General features: G+C 41.9%; 1 protein-coding gene across 3 annotated transcripts in view; it reads left to right on the top strand.

The window, feature by feature from the left end:
* Positions 1-15,714, top strand: part of LOC119649630 (proton-coupled amino acid transporter-like protein CG1139) — a 246,042-nt gene that overhangs the window by 97,961 nt on the left and 132,367 nt on the right. For 2 of the 3 annotated variants that reach the window (XM_038051873.1, XM_038051869.1), the window contains exon 1: positions 8,017-8,537. The exons of the other annotated variant lie outside the window; for it this stretch is intronic. The gene's annotated coding sequence lies outside the window, so the exon portion shown is untranslated. Of the gene's footprint in view, positions 1-8,016; positions 8,538-15,714 lie in introns of those variants that run through there. 3 annotated transcript variants of the gene reach the window in all.

Below are 15,714 nucleotides of genomic sequence, written 5' to 3'. Positions count from 1 at the left end.
GGCAGATGAGATGGCGAACATATACAATGCAAAGCCAACCTCTTCCTCATCGCGGACGAGGAAGACTGAAAGGGAGAGATCCATAAATAGATGGCAAGAGCGGTGGGAACGCTCGGGAAAGGGCCGGTGGACGCACAGGCTCATTCCTGCCATCAAGGAGTGGTTGGAGAGACGACACGGTGAGATTAATTATAATCTCACCCAGTTTCTCACGGGGCACGGAGGATATCTCCAATACCTTCACAGGTTTAAATTGGAGACCTCACCCGATTGCCCAAATTGCAATGGAGTCCCAGAGGACCCAGAGCATGTATTCTTCCACTGTCCGAGATTTGTGGAAGAAAGGAGGAATCTAGAGGAGACTCTAGGGGAGGTGCTGGTACCAGAAAATCTGGTGCCGAAAATGCTCAACATCAAGAGAATTGGGATGCGGTAAACTCCATGATCGCATCTATCCAAAATAAACTGCGAAAAGCAGAGGAGAGGAGAAAAACGCGGTCACGTGCGCCGCGTATAGAAGAAAGGTGACAAAGCTAGAGTGAGGTGACTCCGCCCCGTGATGTAATACCTTATGGTGGTTCCGCGGGGCAGGGAGGGAGTCGGGGGTGGGTAAAAATCCCACACGCTGGTGTGTCCAGACCAGTGTCTTTTTGAAGATTTCCACCTCCTCAACAAAAAAAAAAAAAAAGACGGACAGACAGACAGACAGACAGACAGTAAACCGATTTTAATGAGGTTTTGTGTTTACACGTGATCAAATTTTGTTAACATCATTTCATCCTACTTACCCAATTTGTGGCAGTTAAGGACCTGGACATATAAACTATAAAAATGAAAACAAAAACACTGAATTTCACTATAACAAAGAAATTTATTTTCAACGGTTAAATTGATGTAACGGACTCTTTCATGAATGAAAATTAAAAGACGTTATATTCCAAGTATTTTCATTTCATTTTTTTATGGAAATGTTCCAATTAACTGCCCTCCACTGTTAATCAAAAGGAAATTTTTTTACTAAAATTACCTATTGCTTCTGATAACATTCTGGTTGACATCTTCACAACAGCGTACTATAACTTATTTAAGAAGGAACTGCTGCTGTCCCTAGAAACCTGCCTTTCAAATACCTTCACAGAAAGTGATCCAGTAGATTTTAATTGGACGATTTCGTAGGACATTGTACCGGCCCATTACAGTCTTTCCAACGTTACTGATATTTTTGGTTAAGAAATGATGTAATGCCCTTGCAATTAACTGGAAGGTGAAACCACACCTTGTTCATTGCGTTAAGTGGCACATTTATACCCTTCACGAATAGGAGAAATAATTAGCCTCCTCAAAGTTGCCGCCTCCTATCTTTATTGTTCTAATTTGACCACTGCCATTTGATATTGAAGCCTCTCTATTATGTATTTCATCTTGCCTTCATCCTCAGATCTCGCCCGAATTGCCATCTGGTCGAACTCGGATGAAGGCAATTTATACACTTCATGTTGTTCTTTCCATTATGTCGATATCGTCAGCATAGGCTAGTAGTTGGATGAACTTGAACGGGATAGTGTCCCTTGCAATAACATCTGCATCGCGGATCACTTTTTCCAGGCCCAGCTTAACAAGGACAGGACATTCCCTTCCCTTAGACCGTTGCTGGTGTAGAATGGTCCCAAGAGTAATGCTCATCTTACCTCGCATATTGCTCAGGGTGATTCTGGTCAGTCTTATCAATTTTGCTGGGATACCGAATTCTCTCTTGGCCGTGAACAATTTTGCCCTAGCTATGAAATCATAGACGTTTTAAAACCGGTGAAACGATGGTGCAACTGATGGCCATTTTCCAACAGTTTTTCCATCGCTTGCCATAAAGAGAAAATCTAATCTATTGCTGATTTGGCTGAAGTGAAACTTCTTTTTTATGGTCCAGTGATGTTGTGGCCGTATGGGGCCATCTGGTCTAGCAAGGCAGCAGAGAATATCTTATAGATGGTACTCAGTAACCTGATACCGCTACAATTGGTACATTTCGTGGTACTCCCCTTCTTATATAGGGCACAGATGATTCCTTGTTGCCACTCATCAGACATTGATTCGCTGCCCCATACCTTCGGCGTAAATTGATGTACCGTTTGGTATAATTGGTCGCCTCCATATTTAACCAGTTCGAAGGCAATTCCATCGGCTTCTGGCGACCTATGATTCTTGATATGATGAATTAGACTTCTTCTATACTTGGTGGTGGCCCTATTTGTCAGTCGTCTTCAGTTGGCGGGACCTCCCATTTGCCGATGTTCTGGTTGTTCAGCAGTTAATCAAAGCCATCAACTCATTGCTCCAATAGGCCCATTCTGTCGAAAATCAGATTTCTCTCTTTGTCTCGGTAGGATGAGCATCGAGGTGTATAAGGCTTCATCCTTCTGATTTGTTGGTAAAACTTCCGCGCATGGTGCGGCTGCTCCCTGTACTTTTCGAGTTCACAGACCTGTTGGTTCCCCAGGGTTTTTTTTTGGTCTGTGAAGCCGCTTCTGCACTCGATGAAGTTCGTTATAAATCTCTGCGAGTGCGTTCCCTATGTTTTTATGTAAGCTTCAATATCATAAAATAGTTATCGTTCCGATGCTTGTAGTTCTTCTAAATAAAAATAAAACTAGGTAGCTTGCTCCTACTACAATATATTTTAATAGTTAGTAAATACGTATTTCGAAAGCTACTTAAGCTAGTAGCTTAAGTACTGAGGAAGAGAGTAAGTAGCTTTCGAAATACGTATTTACTAACTATTAAAATATATTGTAGTAGGAGCAAGCTACCTAGTTTTATTTTTACTTCAATATCATACCTGGCACAGGCTTTGAGCGTTCATTCTACTGCCTCTGAGAAGGTATTCTTTTCCGAGTCTGTAGTCTCCTCTGCAGGGGCGTGAACGATGACGGGGCTTTTTCTTTAAGAAAGAACTCCCATTGGTCACCACGTGGAGGAGGAGGTGAAGTTTTTTTGGTAGTATAACTGGAGTTGCAGATACTAACGATGCTCTAGAGGACATCAATGTCCAATTTTCTCAAAGTTTGCGGATTTTGCACAAAAAAAGGAGGTCGGACATTTTCTCTCCTATTGGTTCAGTTGGAGTCAAGTAGATGCGAACTCACGGTTTAATCATTTTTTGATTAATACAAAGTACATATGATTAATTAACCCTACAAATAACACAGGTTGGTCTAGGTTTGTTGGACCTAGTCGGAATGATCTCTTTGAAACAGCTTGAAACTGCCGTGAAATAAGCCAGGTTTAACATGAACTGCGGAAGTCTTCTTCTTTCTTTTCAAGCTTTGTCCCATTTAATGGCGAAGCGAATTCGTCAAAAACTGCGGACACACTGATGCAATGCACGCTGCACACGTACATAGTTATGGGAAAACAACGCCTTCTCTACATTGTATTCTTCGATCCACAGAAAGGGTTTATCGTTGTGCTACACAAACTCACCTGGTACACATTACACTTACATTCAACACAACTGATACTTTCTTCTTGTTTGAGATTATACATACTACATATAAAAGAGCGATTATAACCTCCACGTTCGATGAGTCTTGCCTTGCGTAAGGCCTTTCCATCGAGCTTCATTTTAGCTGACATCAGTGTCCTCATATTAGGACTACACTTTCTGTGTGACTATGTGCAACTGATGGATGTGCAGCATCAGCATAACAGTTGGTCATATGCACTCCATCCAAAGGCGAACTGTGATTTATGAAGATTATTCGTCCAAGACTTCGCGTATTTCTTGACCTTGAATCTCACCAAGGTTTACGGTGAAGTGCCTATAGCTCCCAAATATATTCGAAAGGCTGCGATTTTGACACCTTTCGAACTCTTAGAATTCACATGGCTTACTTTTGGCCTGTGAAATGTGGGATAAACCTTTCAGAGATTCATCATTCTGTTCTACGGAACCTGGCCTTCAGTTTGGCCTACCTAGATGACATTCAGGTCGCATTTTTTACCGAGTGCAAGCATTTGACACATCGCCAGTGATTTTTTTCACGTTTCCTTGACAATGGCGTAATTGTTAACGTTCCTAAGGCATTCCCTCGCATACAAAAGAAGCGTACGGGTCAGATACTTGTGGACATGCTAATTATATAGCGAAGAGTGACCATTTCCCCAATACCGCTCCTTCAAAAAAAGAAGAACGAAGGAGAGTTACGATTTGGTGCAGTGCAGGAGCAACTCCTCAAGTATTTCCTCATCTCTGCCCTCAACGGAAAGTATTCATCGCTGCCGACAGTGTGGCCACATTGACTGTAAACGTCGTCATTCTCAATTTCGCCACGTTGGCCGAAACCTCCGCGGCTGCAGGGCGCGTGTGCACCTCGTGGATGTTGGCCGTGACTTTGGGCAGAGAACTAGAGAACTTCTGCCGGTACACGCTAGTATCGCCTGCGTGCCCTCCAATAGTGGTTGATGCACCAAGAGCTTCAGTAGCTTAGATCCAACCTAGTCTCCACACAGCTGCTTCATCTGCCCAAGTGGTTCGCTGGGGGTGCGATAGATCTGATGTCAGCAAATAATTCATTTTGGCTGTCTCACTTACTGACTGGCACTGGATGAGCTGATCCTTCAGCTTTGCGTAGGAGTCTTCGTTCAGCACGTTGGCGACGAGTGCGATGGCCAAAACCGTGGTACCTTAACTGAAACGGTGAATAGGGTGACAGAAGATCCCACGACCTTCCTATTTTCATGCGACATATCTTTCGATAAAGTCGAACTTGAGAGGAGCGCCGCAGCGGAACAAAACCATGCGGGTAACTGAAACTGAACGTTACGCTGACTTAAAACGAATTCAAATGGGACACACCCGTTTTCGAGTAAACTAAAAATTAGATAAAATGGCAATGAACATTTCAACTACATTGCAATTATTTACGGAGTGTAGTTTCGAAGCTTTTATGTGAAAGAAAACCTTATTAGAATCGATTCAATGTCATTTTATATTGAGTTTAAGGGGGTTCCCCATAGATCTGAAACGGGGGTGTACATTTCTTTTTATAGAATATGGGCATATCAAATGAAAGGGCATTAGAAGTTTTCGAAGATGATCATTTTCTAATATCGGGTGAAATATAGGCGGGTGAGGGCTCAAAATTTGTGCCTCGAAAAGTGTAACAGGTCTCGTTCTCAGAACCTATCCTCCCGAAAAATCTAAAAAGAATTCACAATACAATATCTAGGCCTCAAAATACATCCCATATGATATTATACCTGATAAACTATTATTATTATTACCATACTTTAGAAATTTATTATACAAGAAAATCCTCTTAGGTTCATCTTAGAAGTACAGGTTTTTGGTACCATTAAAACTTCTTGTGGATTATATGGAGAAAAACAACTTAACAAAAGTACCGAGAACAATACAACATCACACGTGTTCACGACTCTTGATGCTCTTAGCCAGCTGCTTCTCTATAAATAACTGCTTTTTCTTTATCGGAAATACGTTTTTCTTTTTTTTTTGACTTGGACCTTTTTGAGAGAAATCCTGACTGGTTCATTCCCTTAACAATACATACAAAAATGAACCCCAGGCTGCTCATTAATCGGCCTTAGTGGCCCTTGTGTAGATAACTTGCGAATGATATTCGACTACTTGGTAAATTTAACTTGTCCCGCGGAGTCCTTCAAGTGCCGGATCGGATCTTCCGACATTCTGAAATGATGAACTTGTGGATTCAACAATGTTGTTTAAATGTACTTAGATTATATTTAACAAATACGAGCTTTTGTTTACTATTTAATACTTAGTATTTTTATTTTAATCGCAATCAGTTCATGTTAATAAATTATTTTAAGTCAAATGCGAATGCAGAGGTAGGTCGTAGTCGTAAGGCCAGTCTTTGTGCGACCCGTTATTGAAGGTTCGGTAGCAAATTTCCGTCCAGTTTTGTCACCTTTTATGACAAGCAGGAAATACTATGAGTGTATTTTTCGTCCCCAACTCAAAAATGGACCACAGAACTTGCCGTAAATTCTGGTGCTGGGTTCAATTCCTATGGCTAGGTAAGGTCTACTTGCAGATCTAACAGGTTTTTAGTGCTCTTTTCACCTTTGCTTTTTTGTGCTTGTTCTAAAGAAGATTTTCATTAAAAAGAAGAGATATTTCAGTTCTTCGGAAAGTTGTTCATTTGTTGAGACCCCTTTTTGTAAATGATACCATTGCAGTCTCATTTGGGTTTGTTCTGACATCATCAACAAATACCTATGCCTGGGTGTGTATTTTCCAGTTCCCACAACAGTGTCTCGACCAGCATAGAAATTTCGACAGCTTGGACAACCTTCCATCGCTGTTGCGAGCAGGTAGCATTACCACTAATTGCAGCATACAACAGTCTCTGCGTTACCAAAATGTGAATCAAAGTTCACAAAGTTTCCGCAAAGCCGATCTTTGGTGTTCATGAACAACCCCCACTCCGACTCGCATTTCATAGTTGCGTCCTTAATCTTGGAAGTCATCTCTATGTACTGAGTACTTTAAAATCCTCAAAGGATTGGGAAGCAGTTCTTTCAACTTCATTGGTAACCGCCACTTTGACAGTATTCTGGTTCCTCTTGCAACATTTTCGATTGTTAAAGTTTGCGGAACCTGTAAATCTCTTCCAGTCAATTCTATATCCTGCTCTTGTGAATGATAGGTGCTGCAGTGGCTCAACTTTGGAGTCTGCGAAGGCGTTACATTGAGGGGACTGCATAATTTTAAGTCTTTCTTTTGCCAGCAGTTTTACAACGTCCCTATATATTGGGAGTTGCTGTAGTCAGTTTTCACTTCTTTTGCTTTGGGAAGCGTGAGAAGTCGCTTGACTGACTTTCTGGGTCCTTTTTGTTTCCACAATGGAACTGTATTATCGCATTTTTACGTGCATATTACTAGCAATAGAGCAGAGTCAATTCGCTAAGTATTTTAAATTTGATCCAACTCGTTTTCCGCATATTACAGATTGTAGTTAAGGTTCTTCGAAAAGCGAAACCTTTTTAAAATTGTTTGTGTGTCTGTCTGCCCCTCTGCCAGTTGCTAACTACATTTTCTTCCATTTTTTTTACGATACGTCATCCGGTTACTCTAGTAGAATCCAATTTGAATGAATCAAAACGTGCGGGTCACAGAGTAAGTTCAAGGTGATTTGGGAATAAATTAGTCGCACTTCACTAAGGTCGATGATTGTGTAGATTACGCACCCAATTTCTCGCCAAGGCCGACAATTGGATAGCCAATGTGATGCACAATATATATATAAATCCACTGAAAAGTAATAGAATAAGCCATATAGCGTTTTCTACAAAATCGCTACTATTCTTGCTTCATTGGTTTGTTACTTGTTCTACTTACAAATTCTTGTTTAGTCTTTGTTTGCCGAATCGAATGGCAGCCAACCAATATCAAGAAGTTTGTTCTGTGAAACTATGTCACATTTATAACCTCGATTCAATATACCAGTTACTTCACAAATTGGCAAACATTTATTAGCTACTATAGTAGAGCAGCACACATCAACAACCATTTTAAATTTGCCTCCGTAACTGGTTTTCTGATATTCAATAGTGCTGAACGTAGGGCAGTTCTGTGGAGGAGGCAAATACTTTATTGCAAGATCAGCATCTATTGATTAATTTCATATGATTTCCACTTTGGTCTAGTGATCTGACATGATCGTAACCAACAGAAGTGCATTCGGCATAAGAATGCAAACAAAGATCACCGAAAACAATTTTTTTCAAACGTAATTCTATTTTCGCAGAACCGTAGAACCGGTATACCTCAGATACTCTAACACACGCAAGTACTCGTTGGATTGAACAATCCACGGGATTATAATAAGCCGAATAGTGTGAATTAAATTGATACCAACCTAAACTAACCTCCGACACTCGTCTCGTGATTCTCCGACTCTACTTCCAAACGAATCGCATTTATTAATGTTCACATGTGAAAAAGTTCATACTATACTTAATGCAAGAGTCGTTGAATAAAAGTTTTAGTCGCTGGCAACCAGCGAAACGTTGAATTCATATTTTACTATATTAGTTGATACGTATCTGAATAATCAGACATTCTAACCTGCAACGAACCGTTCGAAACGAATACAATTGGCACCATTCGGAGCCCACACATACCCATATCAGTAGAAAAGTCAAGGACCGGCATTTTTCCATCATTATATTTTCACGTTTCCAGTCAATACCGAACATTTTAATTACTAACGTTTTTGGTCTTCCAAGTTGTAAATTTGTGAAGTTCGATGAGTTTACTAATATGTATGTATTTTGAATTTTTTTAATGTCCTCGATGAAAACGCCGAAAAGGATATCGGATTTTTTATTAACAAATGGGCTTAAAGTGTAAATAAAATAAGTGTATGATCCCAAAAGACGACTGAAAACTTTTGATAGTGTGCATTTTCCGTTTTTCCGAAACAGTGTCCTTTGAACTAGGTGGCGATATCGACATATAATCGGTCTTTTGGAGGCTGCAGACTTCTTCTACTTTGGTAAGCTCTTTAGTACTAGCTTCGGAATATTGAAGGCACCTGAACAGATATTCAATGTTTTTAAGTTTCCTCCCCCTAAATGAAGAGGACTTTTCCACTATTTGCTCTCTATTTGAGGGTTTTGTGGACAGAAATCGAACATAAAAGATTTTATATTTCAATATAATTTGCAAGGAAAGTCTCAGAATACAAATAGTGTAAATTCTACCATTAGTCAATAGTATATATATAGTCAACTAAGTCGAAAATCGGGTGCTGGGCGTTTTAGGTATGAAAGGTTTTGTGTATTTTCTATGAAAGAATATTTGAGTTTGACATTTGTACTTTGCACGTAATGTTTATCCAGTTAGAATATATGTCACACTATTAATCTTAGTATGATGCTGAAGTTCAAATTTTTAGATTGCAGTGAATTTTCATGACAACAACAACTTCGACCGATTAAAAGTTCGTGGCATTATGCTCTCTATATTAATGAAGACTACAATTTTACGATAAAAATGTGTCTATGTTGAACTTGCGGGGGGGTTTTGAAGTCAATTTCTCAAGAATATAATAATAATCTATTACTAATCTTATTTGAGCATGCCTGGAGGGTATTTCGGAGCCTAACCATTTGATTTTTTTCCAGTTTTTGGGATGGGTAGCTTCTGAGCATGGGATCGAGAAAAAAAATACGATTTTCCAGTCCCCATAGACGCTCCTTTTACATCAAATATCAGAATCCTTTTATTCGATACCCCACACGACTGTATTCGGTGAACAAAAATTTACACCTGCCGTAGCAGCATGTGGACCACCTTAAAAGGAAAGTGAATTCCAATGTAATTGTATCATTGCAAAGAAAGGTACAAAATAATAGCCCAAAAACTTCACTGAGAATCCAACTCTTCCCATTACGAAAATGACCGCAATTTATTGCAAAAATTTACATTGTCCATACGCTCTCCGCAAAGGCTCAGTAGTGAGACTGATGAATTGGTGCCAGGGGAATACGTAAAATCATTTTAAACGTTGGCTAGCAAACACCTAAGTCCAACTCCACAGAAGTTTACGATGATTCCGTTTTTCTGGAGTATATATAGCAACTCCCAAAATGGGAGGAAGTGGAGCCCAACTATAGCCAGTCCGTCGATGACATTTTCGCCTAAATCTCCCTGAATACGAACGAGGAAGTCAGGCAGAAGGAAACTTCAGTCAGAAAATAGAGGCGACAGGTTACATTTGGCTTGTCAGATCGTTCTCTCCTGCTTGGAAAAGCGGAAGAAAAGGAAGCTGATGTATACAGTTGTAACTAATCTGATAATGGTATCTGGGAATAAGTTCATACGGCCCAGATACCTTGAATTTGGGAAGATCTTCGACGACAAGCAGAAGAAGATATTGCAAAAGAAAGCTAGAGGACCTAGGCTTTGAATTAAAAAACAGGTAAGACTCAGGGTAGTCGGACGGACGGAAATGGAATTCCCGGCGGAAGGTTGGGACAGTCTGACTACTTGGGTAACACCCACCCTTCATCATCATCATCAACGGCGCAACAACCGGTATCCGGTCTAGGCCTGCCTTAATAAGGAACTCCAGACATCCCGGTTTTGCGCCGAGGTCCACCAATTCGATATCCCTAAAAGCTGTCTGGCGTCCTGGCCCACGCCATCGCTCCATCTTAGGCAGGGTCTGCCTCGTCTTCTTTTCCTACCATAGATATTGCCCTTATAGACTTTCCGGGTGGGATCATCTTCATCCATACGGATTAAGTGACCCGCCCACCGTAACCTATTGAGCCGGATTTTATCCACAACCGGACGGTCATGGTATCGCTCATAGATTTCGTCATTGTGTAGGCTACGGAATCGTCCATCCTCATGTAGGGGCCAAAAATTCTTCGGAGGATTCTTCTCTCGAACGCGGCCAAGAGTTCGCAATTTTTCTTGCTAAGAACCCAAGTTTCCGAGGAATACATGAGGACTGGCAAGATCATAGTCTTGTACAGTAAGAGCTTTGACCCTATGGTGAGACGTTTCGAGCGGAACAGTCTTTGTAAGCTGAAATAGGCTCTGTTGGCTGACAACAACCGTGCGCGGATTTCATCATCGTAGTTGTTATCGGTTGTGATTTTCGACCCTAGATAGGAGAAATTGTCAACGGTCTCAAAGTTGTATTCCCCTATCCTTATTCTTGTTCGTGCTTGTGTTTGACCAGTGCGGTTTGATGTTGTTGGTTGATTCGTCTTCGGTGCTGACGTTGCCACCATGTATTTTGTCTTGCCTTCATTGATGTGCAGCCCAAGATCTCGCGTCGCCTGCTCGATCTGGATGAAGGCAGTTTGAACGTCTCGGGTGGTTCTTCCCATGATGTCGATATCGTCAGCATAGGCCAGTAGTTGGGTGGACTTGAAGAGGATCGTACCTCTTGCATTCACCTCAGCATCACGGATCACTTTCTCGAGGGCCAGGTTAAAGAGGACGCATGATAGCGCATCCCCTTGTCGTAGACCGTTGTTGATGTCGAATGGTCTTGAGAGTGATCCTGCTGCTTTTATCTGGCCTCGCACATTGGTCAGGGTCAGCCTAGTCAGTCTTATTAATTTCGTCGGGATACCGAATTCTCTCATGGCCGTGTACAGTTTTACCCTGGCTATGCTATCATAGGCGGCTTTAAAGTCGATGAACAGATGGTGCAACTGTTGTCCATATTCCAACAGTTTTTCCATCGCCTGCCGCAGAGAGAAAATCTGATCTGTTGCTGATTTGCCTGGAGTGAAGCCTCTTTGGTATGGGCCAATGATGTTCTGAGCGTATGGGGCTATCCGGCCTAGCAAGATAGTGGAGAATATCTTATAGATGGTACTCAGCAACGTGATACCTCTATAATTGCTGCACTGTGTGATATCTCCCTTTTTATGTATGAGACAGATTATGCCTCGCTGCCAATCGTCAGGCATTGATTCGCTGTCCCATACCTTGAGCACAAGTTGATGAACCACTTGGTGTAACTGGTCGCCTCCATATTTAACCAATTCGGCTGTAATTCCATCGGCTCCTGGCGACTTATGATTTTTTAGCCGATGAATTGCACGGACTGTTTCTCCTAAACTTGGTGGTGGCAGTATTTGTCCGTCGTCTTCAGTTGGCGGGACCTCCAACTCGCCGATGTTCTGGTTGTTCAGTAGCTCATCAAAGTACTCAACCCATCGCTCTAATATGCCCATTCTGTCGAAAATCAGATTTCCCTCTTTGTCTCGGCAGGATGAGCATCGAGGTGTATAAGGCTTCATCCTGCTGACTTGTTGGTAAAACTTCCGCGCCTGGTGCGGTTGCTCCCTGTACTTTTCTAGTTCACAGACTTGTTGGTTCTCCCAGGCTTCCTTTTTCCGTCTGTGAAGTCGCTTCTCCGCTCGACGGAGTTCGTGATAAGTCTCTGCGCGTGCCCGCGTTCTTTGAGAATGCAACATTACTCGGTATGCGGCATTCTTCCGTTCCGTTGCTAGCTTACATTCATCGTCAAACCAGCCGTTCCGACTCCTTTTGCGGCTGGGGCCAAGTATATTTGTGGCCGTATCCATGATAACGTTCTTCAGGTGGTTGTGAAGATCATTAGTTGATGCTTCATCTCCAGGTCCTCTATTGACTGCGGTTATTGCGGCATCCATTTCCCTCTTATAGGTGTCGCGGAGGGTTGTGTTGTGGATGGCTTCAGTGTTCACTCTCACCTGATTGTCAGAGGGGATTCTAGGTGGTATTGTTATTCGAGCTCGACCCACCCTTGACACAGTAAATTCTATAAACTGTCTAAAAATCCTTAAACGAGAATATTAAATTAAAGGACTTAAGGCTCAGCAGAAATTATCAACATATCTTCAACAGATCTCATACTAAATGAAGTCTTATATAATTTCAGACCTAACGTTGAATTCAGTAACGCCATAAGGCTTGATCTGCAAGACTTTGACAAGTAAATGTTATAATTTTCATTACATTTGCTTTTCTGACTCTATAGGATCTGAGGAAGCTGTTTTTTATACTGCTGAATATCGAGCTTGTTCAGTGATTTTTCGAGATGCAAGTTTTCTTTCTATGATCAACGGAACATAACTCTAGAGTGACTCGTTCGTCGGCGATCTAACGACAATGAATACTCGAAGTGGAGTTGGTGTCGCTCCTTAATATGTGACCTACTCATTACCACTTTCGCTTTCTCACCAGCATGCTGCGTGTGACGGACAGGCAGACACGATTTGAATAAGCTTTTGTGTTTACAGAAAACCTTAAAAAGGTCTTCAAATTTCTCTGCGACTTTATCTCTATCTAGCGCTTGGTATTTTGCGTTATCATATGCTGCCCTTATAACAGCTACTAGTTTTTCCAGAATTTCCCTTCTACGTAGAACATTCCAGATATTCTTTCTTTTCAAAATATCGAAAACGTTTTTGAAATCGATGGCGAACGAATAGGGCGCTGATCAAACTGTTCACACTGCCCCACAATGAACAAAAGTATGTTAACGTGATCGTTACAGGTCAATCCAGTGCAGAGGGCGAGAATATAGCAAATGCACCTCTAGTTTTTGCAGTCAAAATGAGTGGACTTTTTCTGAATCGTCATGATTATCCCTTTCAGACACTCTCTGGGATTTACGCCTGAGTGGCCGTAGTAACACTGTGTAGATTGCCTCTTTGTAGGGCGGATTTACTTCGCTTCGGCATGTTGATGGCAAAGATAATTTCGTTTTTTTTGGGGAAACAATCCGTATCCGCACGTTAGTATCGCTTACGCTATTATCCACAAGTGGAACTGCAATCGAGGTTATATGTTTCAGAGTTGTGGTGAAGAAAGGAGCACCTACCTCTTCGGCTACTCTGCTCATTATCGTGGATGAGAACCCTACCGTTAACATCGCCTACAGAATCATTAAATGCTTACGATCGCTTGCAAACTTTTCCGTTTGTGCTTCTCTCATCATCAAACTGGTAGAATTCCTTTTGCCACATTATTTGCCAGGCTGCACTTCTCGCAGCCATCAACAGAATAATCACCTCCTTACGTTCATCCACCTCCATGTTTCCTCCTTCAGCCAGGTCTTGTGACACCCTTTCGATATGGAGCTGACAACTTCTTCCCCACCAGAGATAAAGGCACTTTTAATAGCGACCTAGTGTTCATCAATATTCCCGGGCGTGTTGTTTAGAGTTTAAACCGTTTGCATAGGAATGAAGTTTTCCACCGATGGACGTCAACCGGGTCAGGTAGTGGACGTATGCAAGTAGATGCAGAAGCGGCACGGAAGGTAAGGGACCATCATATGAGGTATTTCTTCAGGCCGATGTCAATTCTCAAAGCCGCCTATGATAGCATAGCCAGGGTAAAACTGTACACGGCCATGAGAGAATTCGGTATCCCGACGAAATTAATAAGACTGACTAGGCTGACCCTGACCAATGTGCGAGGTCAGATAAAAGCAGCAGGATCACTCTCAAGACCATTCGACATTAACAATGGTCCACGACAAGGGGATGCGCTATCATGCGTCCTCTTTAACCTGGCCCTCGAGAAAGTGATCCGTGATGCTGAGGTGAATGCAAGAGGTGCGATCCTCTTCAAGTCCACCCAACTACTGGCCTATGCTGACGATATCGACATCATGGGAAGAACCACCCGAGACGTACAAACTGCCTTCACCCTGATCGAGCAAGCGGCGATCTTGGGCTGCATATCAATGAAGACAAGACAAAATATATGGTGGCAACGTCAACACCAAAAACCAACCAACCAACAACTTCAAACCGCACTGGTCAAACGGGAAGAATAAAGATAGGAGAATACAACTTTGAGACCGTTGATAATTTCTCCTATCTAGGGTCGAAAATCACAACCGATAACAGCTACGATGATGAAATCCGCGCACAGTTATTGTCAGCCAACAGAGCCTATTTCAGCTTACAAAGACTGTTCCGCTCGAAACGTCTCACCATAGGGTCAAAGCTCTTACTGTACAAGACTATGATCTTGCCAGTCCTCATGTATTCCTCGGAAACCTGGGTTCTTGGCAAGAAAAATTGCGAACTCTTGGCCGCGTTCGAGAGAAGAATCCTCCGAAGAATTTTTGGTCCCCTACATGAGGATGGACGATTCCGTAGTCTACACAATGACGAAATCTATGAGCGATACCATGACCGTCCGGTTGTGGATAAAATCCGGCTCAATAGGTTACGGTGGGCGGGTCACTTAATCCGTATGGATGAAGATGATCCCACCCGGAAAGTCTATAAGGGCAATATCTATGGTAGGAAGAGAAGACGAGGCAGACCCTGCCTAAGATGGAGCGATGGCGTTGGCCAGGACGCCAGACAGCTTTTAGGGATATCGAATTGGTGGACCTCGGCGCAAAACCGGGATGTCTGGAGTTCCTTATTAAGGCAGGCCTAGACCCGATACCGGTTGTTGCGCCGTTGATGATGATGATGATGATGATGATGTCAATTCTCCCTTTGTTACGCATATTCAGAGCACAATGCTTAAATCTGCCGTTGAGCAACATATGGTTGATATGATTAGATATTCGGTGTCCGTCAGTCGACACCCAGCCGACCTCTTGGCAGGTCATATGTTTGAACAGTGTGGTGATAATACCGAGACGATGGCTGTTACAGAAATTTACAATCCATAACCATGTTTTCCCATCACAAATTCGAGCCTACTTCATGTAAATTAACTTTAATGGAGCAGGTCTCTCGACAACCTGATAACTTTTGCCTTGCTTTTGCTAATAAACCCACAAGAAATGAATAAGTTTGATAGAGAATAATTTTACTAGTAATAGTAAAATTTCCACAAAACTTCCCATGTTATGATTTATATTCATCCCAAATGTTTTTACATCCAAGCTGAACTTAAGGATAGCGTTCTAATAAAGTTCAAAAAGATGGTAATACACCATTAATGACTTTATTTCAACAGATTTCGAAATGGGATGCATTCTAAAAAATAGTTTTCATGTATATAGGGGCTTCGTCGCGGTCTTTTTCAGATTTATTCTTTCGCTTATGAGCCCTATCGAAATCTCCCACCTCGTCAACTTAACACAAAATTGCGTCATTTGCATAGACACACAATGTGAAACAAATGCCTACACTCCTTCTAAATAAATTGGATATGACGAACAAACAGAAGGACATCATCAT

Source organism: Hermetia illucens, chromosome 2 (assembly GCF_905115235.1).
Source record: "Hermetia illucens chromosome 2, iHerIll2.2.curated.20191125, whole genome shotgun sequence".
Classification (NCBI taxonomy): domain Eukaryota; kingdom Metazoa; phylum Arthropoda; class Insecta; order Diptera; family Stratiomyidae; genus Hermetia; species Hermetia illucens.
Note: the sequence above shows the minus strand (reverse complement) of the source record. Positions and strands in the feature narration are given on the sequence as shown.